Genomic DNA, 16268 nt, shown 5'->3' on the forward strand with positions numbered 1-16268 from the left:
CACAGGGCCTTACTATGAGAAGAAAAGATAATTTACTGAACACCACATTTTAAATGAAACGCCAACTTAATTTTTGGCTGTACACATCACAGAGCCTGTTGTTCAAATTCTACCATGTGCTGTTAGCATACATAAACCTATTTCCTGTATGTAGCAAATAGGTTTATGTATGCTAACAGTACATGGTAGAATTTGAACAACAGGCTCTGTGATATATATATATATATATTCAGTGAAAAAACTTTGTTAAATGGACGTTATGGTTCAAAGTAAAATCGAAAAACCCCTGAAATTCGGCAGTTATGGTAACATAAGCAACCATAACTCGCGCCAACGTGCACTGCTAACACTAACACCCAGGACATGAAAGATGACATCACAAATGTCATTGATGACATCACATGTGCATTTACTTTTCATAAAAACTCTGTACAAGGGATTCTTATAATGCTGACCAAAAACTGTCAAGGATCATTGGGATAAATATCATGAGCTAATTAGTGCATTAAGCAATGCATTGATATAAATAGCATTCTATTATGAAGTTCTATCCAGTATACTAAGCTACTCATGCAGAAACATAGGCAGTGTGTACAGCATACATGATGAAGGTGCCATATTCATAATCTTGCCATGTTGAATACTGAAATGATAACTGCTTTCTTATTAGAGTTTTGCGTACTGTGAAACATGTAATAAGTATATAATAAAACCCACTTAATACATAATTATTACAGACAAAACACAAAGAGACAACAACACATACAAATATGAGTATATACAGGGACAGTGACGTAAACAAAAAAGCAGAAGTAGTAGCAGAAAGAGTTCATAACCTAACTGATTGTCTTTATGCAGAGAAACTATTGCTCTGTTTCAAAGCTGCTACTTACCATATGTATGTGTATCGCATGATGTGACTGCACCCAAAGCAAAGGAGAGTGAGTATAATGTATACAAATATTAGCATATACAGGAAAGGTAGAGTAATAAAAAAAAACTATGAGAAAGTGCTGATAATCCTAATGATTATCTTCATGCACAGAAAGGATTGCTCTCTTTCAAGCCTGTGTCTTCCGCTTTGTATATGTTTCATATGATGTGACTTGACCCTAAGTCTACAAATATAGTACCTTTTCAATTTTTACTTCCTGACTGTTACTGAAGAAAACTATGTGGCTTCGATATGTCAGTAAAGGTTAAAAAGGGAGAGCCAGCCATGTGATGTCATCAGTGATGTCATCAATGACATTTGTGATGTCATCTTTGATGTCCTGGGTGTTAGTGTTAGCAGTGCACGGTGGCGCAAGTTATGGTTGCTTATGTTACCATAACTGCCGAATTTCAGGGGTTTTTCGATTTTACTTTGAACCATAACGCCCCTTTAACAAAGTTTTTTCACTGAATTTCATAGGTTTTTAGTAGCGCAACTTAACCATAACGTCCCTTTAACAACATTTTTTTACTGAATTTCATAGGTTTTTAGTAGCGCAACATAACCATAACATCCCTTTAACAAAGTTTTTTCACTGAATTTCATAGGTTTTTAGTAGCACAACTTAACCATAATATCCCTGACTTCATATGCATGTAACATAGAACATACTAACCCCCTTGTAGTGATTTTCATGTCCGCGGACTACCGCCATGTCCGCGGACATATCGAAAATCTGAGCGTGGTGAATGTAAATTTAAATAGTGTGCCCCATTTCCCCTTTTCTGAAAAGAGCCGTTTTTTTTTTTTACAGATGCTTGACAGACACCTGTTATTTTGTATTTTTTTTCTTGTTTTTTTTTCTTACTTTACTCCTAAAATCTTCACATAACCTTCTCCAAAGCAACCCTTACATTCCAAAATAGAAAGGCATTTCCCGTAAAAGATAAAGAAATGCCATCTTCTTTAAAATTAACAGCATTACTGGCATCAATATTCTCATTATTACAGAAGAACATACCAGCTCTAAGCATGAAGGCACACATGCCTCGGTTGATGACACACCTAGCAATGTTTTGCTGAGGACAAAAAACTGAACTATTGTCCCATATTGCCCTAGGTAGTAATCCAGAAAAAATTACTTTCGCATTTGGAAGGATCTTCATTACGGCTTGAACCAAGCGTTCCAAATCAGCCAACAAAGTAGGGGCCCTAATGGAAAGCATCATAGTGCAAAACTACCACATGCGGACTGTTTATCGTGGCCATATCCTCACAAACTTGTACAATTCCCTGTACATTGCAATCAGGCACAGTGCTCCACACCACCTCCACTCCTTTCACATCAAAGTTCTTTGCAACATGCCTGCATTGAGCGTACTGTTGTAAACCATACACAAACATATCTCCAAGCACCAACACCCTGACTTTCTCTACTTCTGCCATCTTCACCACACACAGTCTCTTTCAACACAAATCCACAACCTCGACATCTGATTGGCTGATCCGTACAGTCATCTTTCCATGTTGGATTTCCTGGAAAAACCCGGATGTAGCACGCCCTGTCCACGAACAGCCGCGGTGTCCGTGGACGGCGTCCACTTTACTCCCTGTGCCATTCCCTCATTGCATACAGCTAAGCAATCACACAATACGAATAATGTCCTCAAAACACCCCCATTTTGTGAATTTTCGAACATTTCAGGACAATTATCATTTCACTATTCAACATATTAACATTACAAACATTATACTTTCATCTTGTACTCTGCACACAATGCTATGTTTCTCCATTAGTAGCTCAGTATACTAGATAGAATCCCATAATACAATGCTATTTATATCAATGCATCGTTCAAAGCACTAATAACGGTATGATATTTATTGCAATATCCTTGACACTTTTTTCGCAACATTATGATAAAAATCCCTACTACACAAATTCCATGAGAAGTACATACACATGTGATGTCATCAGTGATTTCATCAATGACATTTGCGATGTCATCTTTGATGTCCAGGGTGTTAGTCTTAGCAGTGCACGGTGGTGGCGCGAGAAATTTTTCATAGCTTACCATAACTCGCGATTTTCAGGGGTATTTCGGCTGTACTTAGAACCATAACGTCCCTTAAACAAACTTTTTTTAATATCACGCAAACAATATACAAACATGGCGTGCAAAAACCAACTTCTCACAGATGGCTTTACACAGAATGTTGCAAAGTAAGAATTTATTGTAACGCTCACCTGATTCCCACAGAGACGCTGACCCGAACTGGACTGCTACCGTTTCTTCTATCGTGAGGCGCAGGGCCCGGAAGATGCTCTGGACGGGGCCTCCGAATTTGGATTGCCTGGCTTGTAGAGTAAGTTTTCTGCAGGTGGAAGAAAAGGGATTGATTACCAGCTGGGGTGGATATGTGTTCCCACCAATCTCCCGTTTCTCACTCTACTTGACCCCCAACTTGGTTTCTGCGAGCTCTCACCTTAGGTATTGTAAAGATGAGCTCTCCATCCTGCTTCAGGTGCAGGGGTGCATAGAATCCAGTTACGTCACTGGATGGGAAATAGTTGCGGACACTGTGTCCTTCGTCTCTCCTACGGTAGCCGTAAGTATGAGTGTCTTTTCTCCACAAGAGCCGGGGCCCAGAAACCTAAAGCTGGTAAGTCTCTTGGTTAGTATTTGTTCTCCGTGCTTAGTTAGTGCTCACCATGTATCCCTCTTATACAGGTGCTGGGATGTAGCTGGCGTCGTAGCCGCGGTGGAGGAAGGTAAGTGAAAGAAAAGCGACTGCTTACTTCTAATGATTGTCTTTTTCTGTTTTTCAGGTGCCGAGATGCTGCCGGCGTCGTGGCCACGGTGGAGTTCGGCGAGGCAACGGATGGGTAAGGCAAGGCTGCGCGGCTCCGAGCGTTTGAGAGCGCTGCTAATCTTGTACCTTTCCTTTGCAGGATCGTCGGAGGTAGGATTGCTGAGGCCGGATTCCGGTAAGTAATTTCTAATGCTCGCCTTCTCTTTTCTTGTCTGTTTGCAGGTGTTCCGGGTGCTGGCGGGCGTGTCAGGAGCCAGGATGCAGGAGCCGACTCGGTGAGCGTCCTGCTGCTGATGCAGAATAACGCGAAGCACGTGTATTCCATCCGGCGTGGTTTAAATAGCAGAGAAGTGCTTCAGGTGTGTGTTCTTCCACCGGCCCCACCCAGGTAAGAAAAGAGTTCCTGAATAGAGGAAATAGTTCCTCCCAGCCTTGATGGATGGGGACTTCAGCCAGACTGGATTGTTCTGGGTAAGTATGCAGCATGGTCTGCCTCAGGTAAGTCCACCCAAGCATTATTACACAGTTTATCAATATGAGCCCGGTGCACTACTCGTAGAAAATGGAAATTGCAATTGTACTGTAAGTAACCCTTTAGATTATTTTATACCAAATATAATTACAATAGCGTAGCATTAAAGACCGCTCAAGTTGAACTTGTTCGTTGAAAGTGGCATAATGTTTTCTACCGCGCACTATCACCGCCGAATTGATCCCCTGTCGTTTAGAGGGCTCTGAAAAAGGCAGACGACACAGGGTGGGTTAATAGAAATAATTTAACCGGTCTATAGGCGGTCATGCACTCTACTCGCTGTGCCACTTCACTGTGGCCTGTCAAGTGGCTAACGCAAGTTCGAATCCCGGCAAGGCAAACTCAGCCTTTCAGCCTTCCGTGGTCGATAAATGAGCACCACACACCGTGGTTAATAATAAGCACCGCTTAGATACCTCACGGTTCTTAGCGCTATATGAATGGGAAAATATTATTATTTTATTAACATACTCCGTTGCACTATCTTCGAAATAGTTTCATGCCCTAATAAATAAAATGATGATTTTTAATGAAGATCGGCTGGTGAGACTAATTTATGTTTTTTAAAACAGGTATGTCGCACCATTTCGCCTATGTCACGATTTACAGACTCCAGCGGATGGGGTCCTCAACTCGTTGCAGGTCCAAATATGCAACTTCATGACCCTCACCATTTTATGGGACAATCGCCAAGGACCAATATGCCCTTACGCAGTACTAGCTGCTACAAACAACATACCAACCAATAGGGTGGTCTAATGGCTCGTTGTTGGAGCAACCTTCCGATTATCAGAGCGACCATTTACTGCTTTTATCATAAACCAACAGCCTATCTACCGCAAAGGAACAACGCGTGGCTCAAAATAAACTTTTGCTGATCGACAGCAGAGACAATAGCAAATCGCTGAATATTCACTAAACATTTCATGTGAAATAAATGTACTTTACCAAATGTACAATCCTGCTGTTTACTTTTAAACCACAGTTTCATATTCCGAATTGTGGCGCACTGAGTTGTAAGCTGATCTAACACCCTCTGTGCCGCAAAGGAACATCGCGTGCCTCAACATGAACTTTTGTGGATCGACAACAAAGACAAATGCAAATTAATGAATATTCTCTAAACATTTGATGTCAAATAAATGTACTTTACAAAATTTACAATCGTGCTCTTTTCTTTTAAATCACTGTTTCATATTCCGAATTGTGGCGCGCTGTGTTGTGACATAATATGTGTTGTCTTCCAGGTTCTGTGTAAAGTCACTTAGGACTGCAGAGAACTGGGCGCATTTGATGATGCACCCTGTAACGTCACGGAGAGAGGCGGGGAATATGAATGCTTTGATAATATCAGGCTTAGGGGCGGGATATATGATTTAGTGTCAGTCAGCCAGGTCAATAGCGTCAGTCATAGGATTATCACATAATGTCGGCGCACACCAGTCGGATTTATCGTTACTTTAGTGGACAAAAAGTCGGTTGACGCCCATAGGAAATTGTACTATTAGCAGACAAAAGGAGTGGTCTTAAAACACTTTCACCCTGACAACGAACAATACAAACAACGTTCTCAGAACACCCCCATTTTGTGTAATTGCAACCATTTCGGGACACCGCAAGTGTTCTTAGAACACATTCAACTAGACAGATTACAATACGGACAACGTCCTGAGGACACCCCCAGTTTGTGTATTTACGAACAATTAAGTACACCGTGAGTGTTCAAAGCTCATTTTTACCTTCCTTGCGAACAGAAATGACACATACTCCGTCCTCTAAACACCCCACCATTTAGTTTATTTACAAAATGTCAGAACAGCCGTGTTCTCCGCGGACAAATCGAACGCAACAAAAACGTCTAGCACATAAAAAAAAAAAACATTGAACCTATCTCATACTCCTCCATCCTCCCCAAACACTCTTACACACCAACACACGGCACTAAATACAATTTTTTATCCACGTTTCACCGCGCTGTACGCGGTCGACGCCGAATACAAGATGGCGGGTGCCACAGAAAATCTGACGCGCTCCACGCCCCTCGCCGTCCAATCAGCAAACACGTCGCATGTCCGCAGACATGACGCAAGACCATGGGCCAATCGGGGTGCTGTCCGCGGAGCGAACAGCTAAGTCCGTCCGCGAAGCGAACACAGATATCACTAATTTTTTTGCCTTATGTTTTGGTCATTTTATAAAAAACTACTGGATGGATTTACACCTAATTTTCAAAAGCACCCTTTCGGGACCAAGCCTCCGCTCCTGCCGCAAATTTGGTGTAAATCCGTCTAGCGGTTTGGCCTGTGGCCGTGCGCAAAGTTTTTTCCCATTATGTCTATAGGAAAAAACTAAAGTTTTGGGACCCCCCTTATAACTTTACCCCCCCTAGACCAGACATCTCCAAACTTTGCAAAAGAATTCAGAGTGGGCCATTTCCTTTTTTTTGCAAAGTTTGGTGAGGATTCGTCCAGAGGGAGCGAAGTTATAAGCCACCCAAAAAATGCTCTTCCTATGGAAACACCAACTTAACCATAACTACATGGATGCTACCGCGTCCATGTAATATATATTTCACTAACAAAAACATTGTTAAATGGACGTTATGGTTAAGTTGCACTAGCAAAAACCTATGAAATTCCATGGAAAAATGTTGTTACAGGGACGTTATGGTTACAGGTAAAACCAGAATAAACCAGAAATTCGACAGTTATGGTATGCTAAAGAAACCATAACTTGTGCCACCAGTGTGCACTGCAAGGACTAACACCCAAGACTTCACAAATCTCATTTATGACATCAGAACGTTGCTTTAGCATAGAGTTTTCTGTAAAGAGGATAGGTATTTGGTACGTCAACATAACCATAACTTCCCGTTAACAACAGTTTCTTACTGATTCCTTGGCTGCCCTCATGATAAACGTGTGGAGAGGGTAAATTGCCTGGTGTATGTATCCATTTGCGCTACCCCTTACTTTCCTAAATAGTGTTGGTGTATCGTCCCAATTACAAATGTACATAGTAAATGTTGTTTAGTGTGTCCGTAGGCTTGCTTTTTGTGTTAACAGTGCATGATACATCTGTGCTGCACACTACTGGCTGAGATGACTACAGATGAGCAATATGGACGTTTCCTAGGGAGACTGCACCTGGTTGGCGTATGTGCAATCCCACTGCAAGTATCCATAGGACTCCATTAGTGACCGCATGTCCGCACTTTAAAGTAGTTGTGGGAGTGCACGCATTTCCGTTCCACACCTAGCCCCATGCATAGGGCATCCACTGTATGCTGGTAACACCGTCCCTGTCGCCAGCCCTAGGGATTCATGCAGCAGGCTACCGCATTTAAAGTACTGCTACCAACTTCGTGTGTGGCTCTGCAAACCTACCAATGTGTGCCTAAAGTACTCCTAATGGTATAACGGCCACTGGTAAACAAGGAACAGCAACCTGCAGTGTCATGTGGGTGTGTTGATTTATCTGCTGCTTGCCTTTCCATGACCCGTGAAACAGATACATTGTGTCTGCACTCAGCATAGTGACAGAAAGTATCAACAGGTCGCTTTCCGGTCGTACAGTTCAAGAAAACATGTAACTGCAGATGGGGCAGTTTGTGGTAAGTCTGCAAAATGGCAAAGCTGGTGCACCTTCCTGACGCACATACTAGTGCAGTTAAAGGCAAGTAAGGAAACAGCAGAATATGCAGAGCGCAAACAATCTTAGTGGTGGTTAGAAAAGCGCTGTCGATGCATGGGTTGCACAGAATAAATGGTTTCCTGCTGCATGTAATGAAGCTGTGTTTTGTGTTGGTGTAAACATTCTTGTATTCCACAATGTATGCATATCCGGGAATGCTACCCCTACCACTAATGGCGTAGCATAAAGTGTTTGTACTGCATGTGTTGATGTAACACTCACCTGGTATCCAACGGGACGTCACTCAGCCTGTTCTGACCTCTTAGGACCTCAAACCCTTCCCTGGAGTCTACTCGACTGGAGACTGGGCCTGAAACACAGGATTGGTAGAGTTTAACTCCCTATTGTCTCTGTGTGCTTGAACCCCTTCTTCCCCAGGATCCAACCCTTCCCTTTGATCCACAGCTCACCTTGTTTTCTTGGAAAGTGTGCTCTCCGTCATGCTTACAGCGCAGGGGCACGTTGATTGATGCGGGCTCATTGCTGCCTAGTTACTTCACTGGCAAGAGTCCGACAGGTAAGTATAATGAGTCTTTTGAACAGTTCTCTAACTTCGTTTCCTTTCTTTCTTTAGATGATGGCCTGCGTCCGGGGATGGCAACGTGCTGCTGAGATGAGTAGCGGTGAAGATGATTGAGAGCGCGATGCGCGATGAAACCCTTTCGTATTTGTATTGAACTGAATTCTTTTTCTGTGTCTTTTAGGTGCTGCGATGTTGTCAGCGTGGATGCCGATTATGAAGAAGAAATGTGGTGTGTAAGCGCAGTATGCGCCACCTCTAGATGTTTCCACGCTAACCTGGAGTGTCTTTTCCCTCTTGCAAATGGATGAGAAGTTCCGGAGACAGAGTTCCCCCAGAGCGGCTGGGATTCAGGTAAGCATTTGAAGCTCATACAGTCTTTAAAAATAAGCAGAGATTTGCTGTACACTTACTAATGCCTTTTTACTGTTCTTTTCCCTCTTGCTTAGGAAGCGGCATGCCGGGATGGGAATGACACTGCCGAAGATGTCCGCAGAACAGAAGAAGCGATGAATGATGGGTAGAAGCACCACAAGGTAAGGCTGTTCCTAACGGAGTTCTTGTTCCTGCAGGAGCTGAGCGCAGAAGAAAGATGCAGGCCTACTGGAGACCGATCCGACACGGTGAGTGTCACGCCGCAGGTGCAGAAAACACAAAGCATGTGTCTCAGCCTGGGCGTGGCTTAAATAGTCTCTGGGTATCCCAGGTGTCTCTGGGCTGAACCACACCCAAAGACTAGACTGCACATGCAGTTCTGGGAACCGAAATATGTGAGGGCATCCATCTTGTCCCCATCAATGCACTATAAGTCCAATCCCCAATGTTATCCTATGGGAGTGAGTGAGTCTGGTGCCACAAGCGCCAAGTCTGACTCCAAGTGGGTATTTGGAGGGATGGAGAGGCCCTTGAGGGCCATGTAGGTGATCGTGGCCTGGCTCCAGCCTGAAATCTTGGAGGGCTGGGCACACTAGGGGCATGAAGCACAAGGGACCAGTGGGCAGGCTACCGCCCTTCCAATAATTACATAGGGTACTTTCATCTACAGTATTTGCCACATGTGCTGCGGGCAACAAGTGGGGCACTTCTGTAGGGCAGTGGGGCTGTAAAACAACCTTTGCAAACCATATGCCGCGGTACAGACCTTTACCGGCAAAGGGCATTGTATTGTGCATGTACTGCAATGCGCTACTGTAAAAAGGGAAGATACTTGGAAGTGTGTGGGAACGTTCCTTATGGGAGCATAACAATGACGGCCGCCTATGCAGGTGAGGGCCACCCAATAATTCTGTCTCCCGGCACGTCCCCTATAGTATCCAGGAAGGTGCTGCCCCTTCGGTACCGGACCTTTCTTGCCGTTCCTTCAGTGGTGTGTGTGAGGACCCCATAATAAATGAAAATGAACTGGGAAAGGAAAAAAGATAAATAAAGAAAGCACCTTTCACAGATCAACAACGGAATTGCCAATGCACGCATGCAGGGCGGGAGGCGTGACAGTGTGGTAAACACTGTAGTTCAATCGGTTAGAAAGGGGGTCGCTGTACAAAGAGGTTTCTTTACGTGTTGCAGAGCGTTTTCAAGTGAGTCAGTGTGCAGCACTTACAAAAAAAAAATCTCTACTTTCAAGAAGGGCCCCAAGCCAATTTAGATGTGGTGCGCAGAAATTGGGATGGCTGGCATAGTAAGGTGAACGTTATAGCTGGGGAAAAGTATTCGTGCTGTGAAACGTCATATTCCCATGGGCGAAGTATGCCATTGGCACATGTCGAACAAAGGCACAAATACACTTCTTTTCAATGTACCGCGCTGTCTGCCTTCACGGCCCAAATAGAAAATTACGCTGCCATATCGATGGCTGCATAATGCGATAGAAACGTATGCAAGAGATCGGAAACAAACGCATGAACTGGGCAAGTGCTTCCTTCATCGCAAACGACACTGAAACTCGTGTGACATGCTGCACAATTTTCCATGCACAATGAACAACAATAATATCGGCATGATTGCGTCTCACCAAGGTGTCACTCAGAGAAACCAAAATCAGGCACTTCATTGTAGCTACTCCATAGCACTACACATGCACATGAAAATGAGTAGCCACTGCACAGTGTTTTCTATTCACTTTTAGTCAATGTATGTCGGAATCCCCTAAAACCCTTAAGCTGTGCCTCGTGAAACACAAAGCCATTACCGCACCCTCTGCATTTCTGTCAACAAACGCACCGTGAAGCACCGTCTGTCCGTACACACCACACCCATAAACTTTATTGCCCAATCCCGTAGCCTCTGCAGGCCCAATTCTTTGACCGTCATCTGCAAAAGGGGTCTATGTAACTCATGCCAGCCTGCAACTATCGTAATAATCGTGGACTTTTCATGCTGAGCACGCACGAGTGGGGAAATAACTTTCAACCAGTGGAGCGGACCTCGTTAGTTGTGGTGGCTCTTAAAAGAAACTTTGTGGTTTTTTTTTAAAGGTGCTTTTTTGTGGTTTTCATACGTAAATGTGTGTTTTCAACGTCAGCTCACATTCTTACAATAGAGTCTCCAGTCCAGTCTGTAGATTGTGAAACAACATTTCATTGCCACTGATCGACAAAGACATGTCATTTGCCTTGAAAAGATATATGTATTGCGGATCAATGTTCCCATTCTCACAGGAGAACATCCCAGCAGCACTCAAGAAGTCACACATGCTTCTGTTGATGAGACCCCTTCGGACCTCCGGCTGGCGACAGGAATCATTGGAATACTTCCACACTATTCTCGTAGGGGTATACATGAGAAAAGCACCTTGGCAGTAGGAAAAATGCACTGCACTGCTTTCATCATAATCTTCAGTTGACGGAACACATGGGAACAAGCCATGTAACCCAAAAAGAATGCTACAAAGTGCCCAATCACAACATGTACAGTTGCAGAAGAGGCCATGCATCGACATTCTACAATCAGTCCACCGAAACAGCACACTGCGACACTAAACAACAAAGTGTCCACTCCCTTCAAAGCAAAATTGCCAGACAAGTCTTCTTGGAGGGCATACACGCACAGATCCTTCACAAAGCCATCAGCCACCACGGAAACTTTGCGTTGTGCCATGTTTGCCAACCACAGTACTCAAAGTAATGGAAAAAGTGAATGCCGCCCTTTCCTGTGACTCACACCCAGAGCACCTGATTGGCCAAAGGCCATAGTTCCATTCCCATTGGCTAGCATGCTGAGAAGCGCAGAATGTGCCATAATGACCGCATGGGCCACGTCCCGGTGAAAAAGAAGGACTCCTTCTCCTATTGGTGCTCTTTCCTGTGACATACACCCTGAGCACCTGATTGGCCAAAGGCCATAGCCCCATTCCCATTGGCCAGTATGCTGAGAAGCGCAGAATGTGGCACGTGCCTTTCGCCAAGTACCGTGAGGGTCGCGCCCTAGTAAAGCAGGAGGAGTTCTTCTTCCTATTGGCGCGCTTCCTGTGACGAACACCCTGAGCACCACCTGATAGGACAAATGCTACAGTCCCATTTCCATAGGCCAGCATGGTGAGAACCACCGAATGGTGCACATGCAGGTCCCCAAGTGGGTCGAGGGCCGGGCTCGAGTGAAGCTGGGGTCCTTCTTCCAATTGCAGCACATCCTAAGCATCTGATTGGACAATCCCCACAGTTCCATTTCTGTGGCCGCAAAATCCACAGATGTGGCTTTCATGCTGCGTGCAGGCGTGGGGGAATAACTTGCAACCAGGGTAGGGGGAGTATGTGGTAAGGGGCGACTCTTAAAAGAGCCTGTTTTTTTTTAGATGCATCTACAGAAACACCTTTTTTTGTTTTTATTAGCTTTTGTGTTTTCTTCTACTCACATTTGTACAGTAAACTCTCACCTCATCCTGTAGACAAGCAAACAAAACTGCATTGCCAATGGGTGACAACAAAATGCCATTTTCTTGGCGGTGGTAAACAATATCAAACTAGGTAGGGGATTCGGTGTGCCATTGTAGATGTATAAAGGTATAAAGTTTTTTTATCTTTTTTTGACATGCGTGCGAGCAACATGTTTTGTATTTTCTCTTTATATGCATTTCTGTTTTCCTCTCCTCACATTTGTACCACATTCTGGTCAATGCTTCTTGCACAGTGTAAGAGAAAACGCCATTGCCAATGGCGCTCAAATAAATGCCATTTCTATGGAACAACTGCCTATTTTGTTACCTCATGATCTCATAGTGGGTGGAGAACATGCAAGCAGTCTGCATAAATTCACACATAATTCTGTTTATAGCACACCTTCCGACCTCTGGCTGGGGACAAATTACACGGTCATGGACCCATACTCCTCTTGATGTTATGCATGAGAAAACGACCTTGGCAGTAGGAAAAATATGCATCACTCCGGTCAGCAACCTCCTCAAGTGACCAATTAATCGTTCACACGACATGTAACCCAAATGTAGACTTCCATAAGTCAACGTTCATGATGGATGCCACATATCTGCAAAGGCGAACCATCCCGCCGAAACTGCTGTCAACGCCTCGTTGCACACAACACCTATGCAGATGGTGCACTGTGCGTCTCTCCATCTCGACCACCCTCACGACACAGTATTGGGATGAAATGGTACCACCCCTTCCTGTGAACCACACCCTAAACTCCTAATTGCCTATTTCCCACAATTCCATTTCCCTTTCCACCCTGCTCATAATGGCAGGATGTGGCACGTGCGCTTTCCCATCTAAAGTGAGAGCCACAGCCCAGTAAAGCACACACAATACTTCTTCCGTTTGCAAGGTCATTTTTGCAGCACTCCCCCATTGGGTGCTGTCAAATTTTCAAACACGCATGAAGCAATCACATACAAAACCTCTGCATTGCACACTGTCGTTTATGTACACCACTCCATATTTACCATCAAACACTCTCAGTACAAGTTCTGTTTGATTGCAAAGCCCCTCCACCAGAAACATCAGCTAAAGAATGCACGATTGCAGCATCCACAAAAATCCTAAGACGCACCCAGCACATCTTGGCCATGCACACAACAGTGCAGCCCTTTTCACACATCCCACAACACTGTACATCCAAGCACACAACCATGTGGGCATCTAACATTATGCACAAACGTAACATATGTAGCAGCACTTCTACCCAACTCCGCCACACCATAAAATCCCATTCATGAAAACGTGTCACACTGAGCAGAATCCACAAACATACCACAGCCTGCACCACCCCTACACACTGGCATTCACAAAGTATTGTGTCACTGGCAACAGCTTCACAACATTGGGCCTACTTCAATAAATATGCACACTGCAGATTAACCAACCACATATAAACTACACTTCAACCATACCCACTTCCATACTCACATTACGTACACACTGCACCCTGTGGCCAAACTACACACCTTCTCACTGCACCATCTCCTGCTGCACACCAAATACTGTGGCATGTTGCAACTATCACCACAACCATGAAACACACAATACACGCTTTGCAACTCACTTGTGGTGCTGTAGCACATCAACAATGTGCTCCACACCCATTCTCCAAAGATCACTACCATGTGCCTCATGCACTGTCAAACCTGCATTGCTCCAGTGGGTGTGCTCCTTGCACACATTCTCACACCGTAATGCAACCACGCATGTCAGCATGTCACCAACTACCACTATGCACATACGCACCACTGGCACCAGCACTCCTAACCAACCTCAACTCTGTATTACACATGCACAGCATTACTTGCAACAGTTACCATAATGTATATAGATTACACTTTCTCCGGCACCCTTACGCCCTTTCATTCACATACTATTGTCTTACCCACTTCCACTCAGAAAGTATTGTGTCACTGCCAACTTAACCACAAAATGTTTAAAACATTGCCCATACTGCAAGCATTGTGCACACAGCACACTATCAAAGCACATATAAGCTGCCCTTCAACCATACCCTCTACCATGCTGACAGTATGCAAACACTGCACCCAGTTCCCACACTGCATGACTTTTCATTGCAGCATCTCCAACTGCAGCGCACCGCCATGGAGCTACGCAGCAACAAATTGCAATAGTTATCATAATGTACAAACAAAACACTTTCTCCTGCACTCCTGTGCACTTTCAATCACATACTATGTGCGTACCCACTTCCATTCACAAAGTATTGTGCCACTGCCAACCTCCCCACAATCTGTTTGCAACACTGGCCTATAACAGCCACTCATGGTTACATGCTTTCCTTGTTTTTTACGGTCTTGCTTTCCTTGTTTTCCACTCCAAGCCATAAGCCATCTCCTGTGCAGGCTCTCAAAGAACCTTTGCTTGTTCTTCTTCAACATTTATATCCAGACATTGGCTTCACTTATGCCCTCCAAATATACACCATGCTCTGCTCTTGCTGCTACCACCTTCCCAAGAATATCTTCCACTATTTCTCATTATACCATCGATGACCACATATCCACTAGACTGGACTATGGCTTCCTAATGTTGTACTACAACACATCCAGAAAGCGGCTGCTACCTGTCTTCTTAAAAATTTTACAAATCTCTCAAGCTTCTCCCTGTACATTGAAACTTGAAGCACCTAGGACTCCTTTCATGTTTTTCAAAACTCTAAAACCTTTCCTGATCCAGGAACACCTATTGGTCTTCCAACCATTTTCATAAATCTTGCTCCTTTCAAGAAGCCTTTTATCATCTCACTCCCCAAATCTAGAACCTCCTCCCTTGTCATATTGAAGCTATTCTGGACCACCTTATCTTCTGCAGATCTCCAAACACCTGGGTCTTCTGGCAGTTAATTGCCTTCACTGTGCTCCTCACATTTGGCTCAGCGCAAAGAGACCGCAATTTTGGTGAATTTTGCTCTTAAAAGTGAATTGTATTGCTAATTAGTGAGACTGATTATGCAAGTAGGCAGTAATGCATTCCCGTTTGTTGTGATCTACATATACTGGGGTTTATTCCTAACACAGTCTTGATATGAATCAACTGAGTCAATACATGCATTGCTCATAAGCAGAGAACAGCTAAGCTTCCTCCACCTGTTACTCAGCAATTTAGTAAGCTGTAGATGAAGTGTGTTAATGATGGGAGCTTGATTTGATGAGCAAGAAGAATAATGCTTAATTTGCAAACAAAAGTGGAATGTGTTAGTGATATATTCCCTAGGTGGTAGTGCAATCTATTTTGGTGAAAAGGTGTACCCTTGGCTGATGGGTAATCCACCCAATGCCTGTATATTTTAGATTAAAATGGTTTTACATTAGACTGCAATCTAGGAAATGATTTACCACTTTAAAATCACCATATATTATGGCAACTGGAGACTGGAAACACACAGTTAGAATGCAGCATCTGGATAAGTGGGTCCATAGAGGACGATGATAGTGGCCATATTTAAGTCTTGCTGTAATTTAGTGCTGGCGCATATACGACTTCCATTGTCTGACTCGAAAGGTTATTTGTGCATTCGGAACTTTGTCGAACACTGCATCCTCAGAGCCCCACTGATCCGCGCTCTGCAGTCCCTAACCCTCAGTTGGGATCTCTAATTGTTTAATAATCAGATGATTTTCCTTCATTTCACCTGTTCGATTGCATCGTTTTGGTGGAATACTAAACTGCTTCCATTGAAAATTCATGAGGCAACCTGCCTCTAAGATGGCCGCCGCACCGAAAGCACCCTATGCCTGACCCTGTCTTATCTAGTGCCTGTCCTCCCCTGGACCCCAGGACTGAGCAGATTGGCTGGTATTCACTACTACAGCCTCCCACCAA

The sequence above is a fragment of the Ambystoma mexicanum genome, chromosome 6q, assembly GCF_040938575.1.
Source record: "Ambystoma mexicanum isolate Mex_15411 chromosome 6q, UKY_AmexF1_1, whole genome shotgun sequence".
Lineage (NCBI taxonomy): Eukaryota > Metazoa > Chordata > Amphibia > Caudata > Ambystomatidae > Ambystoma > Ambystoma mexicanum.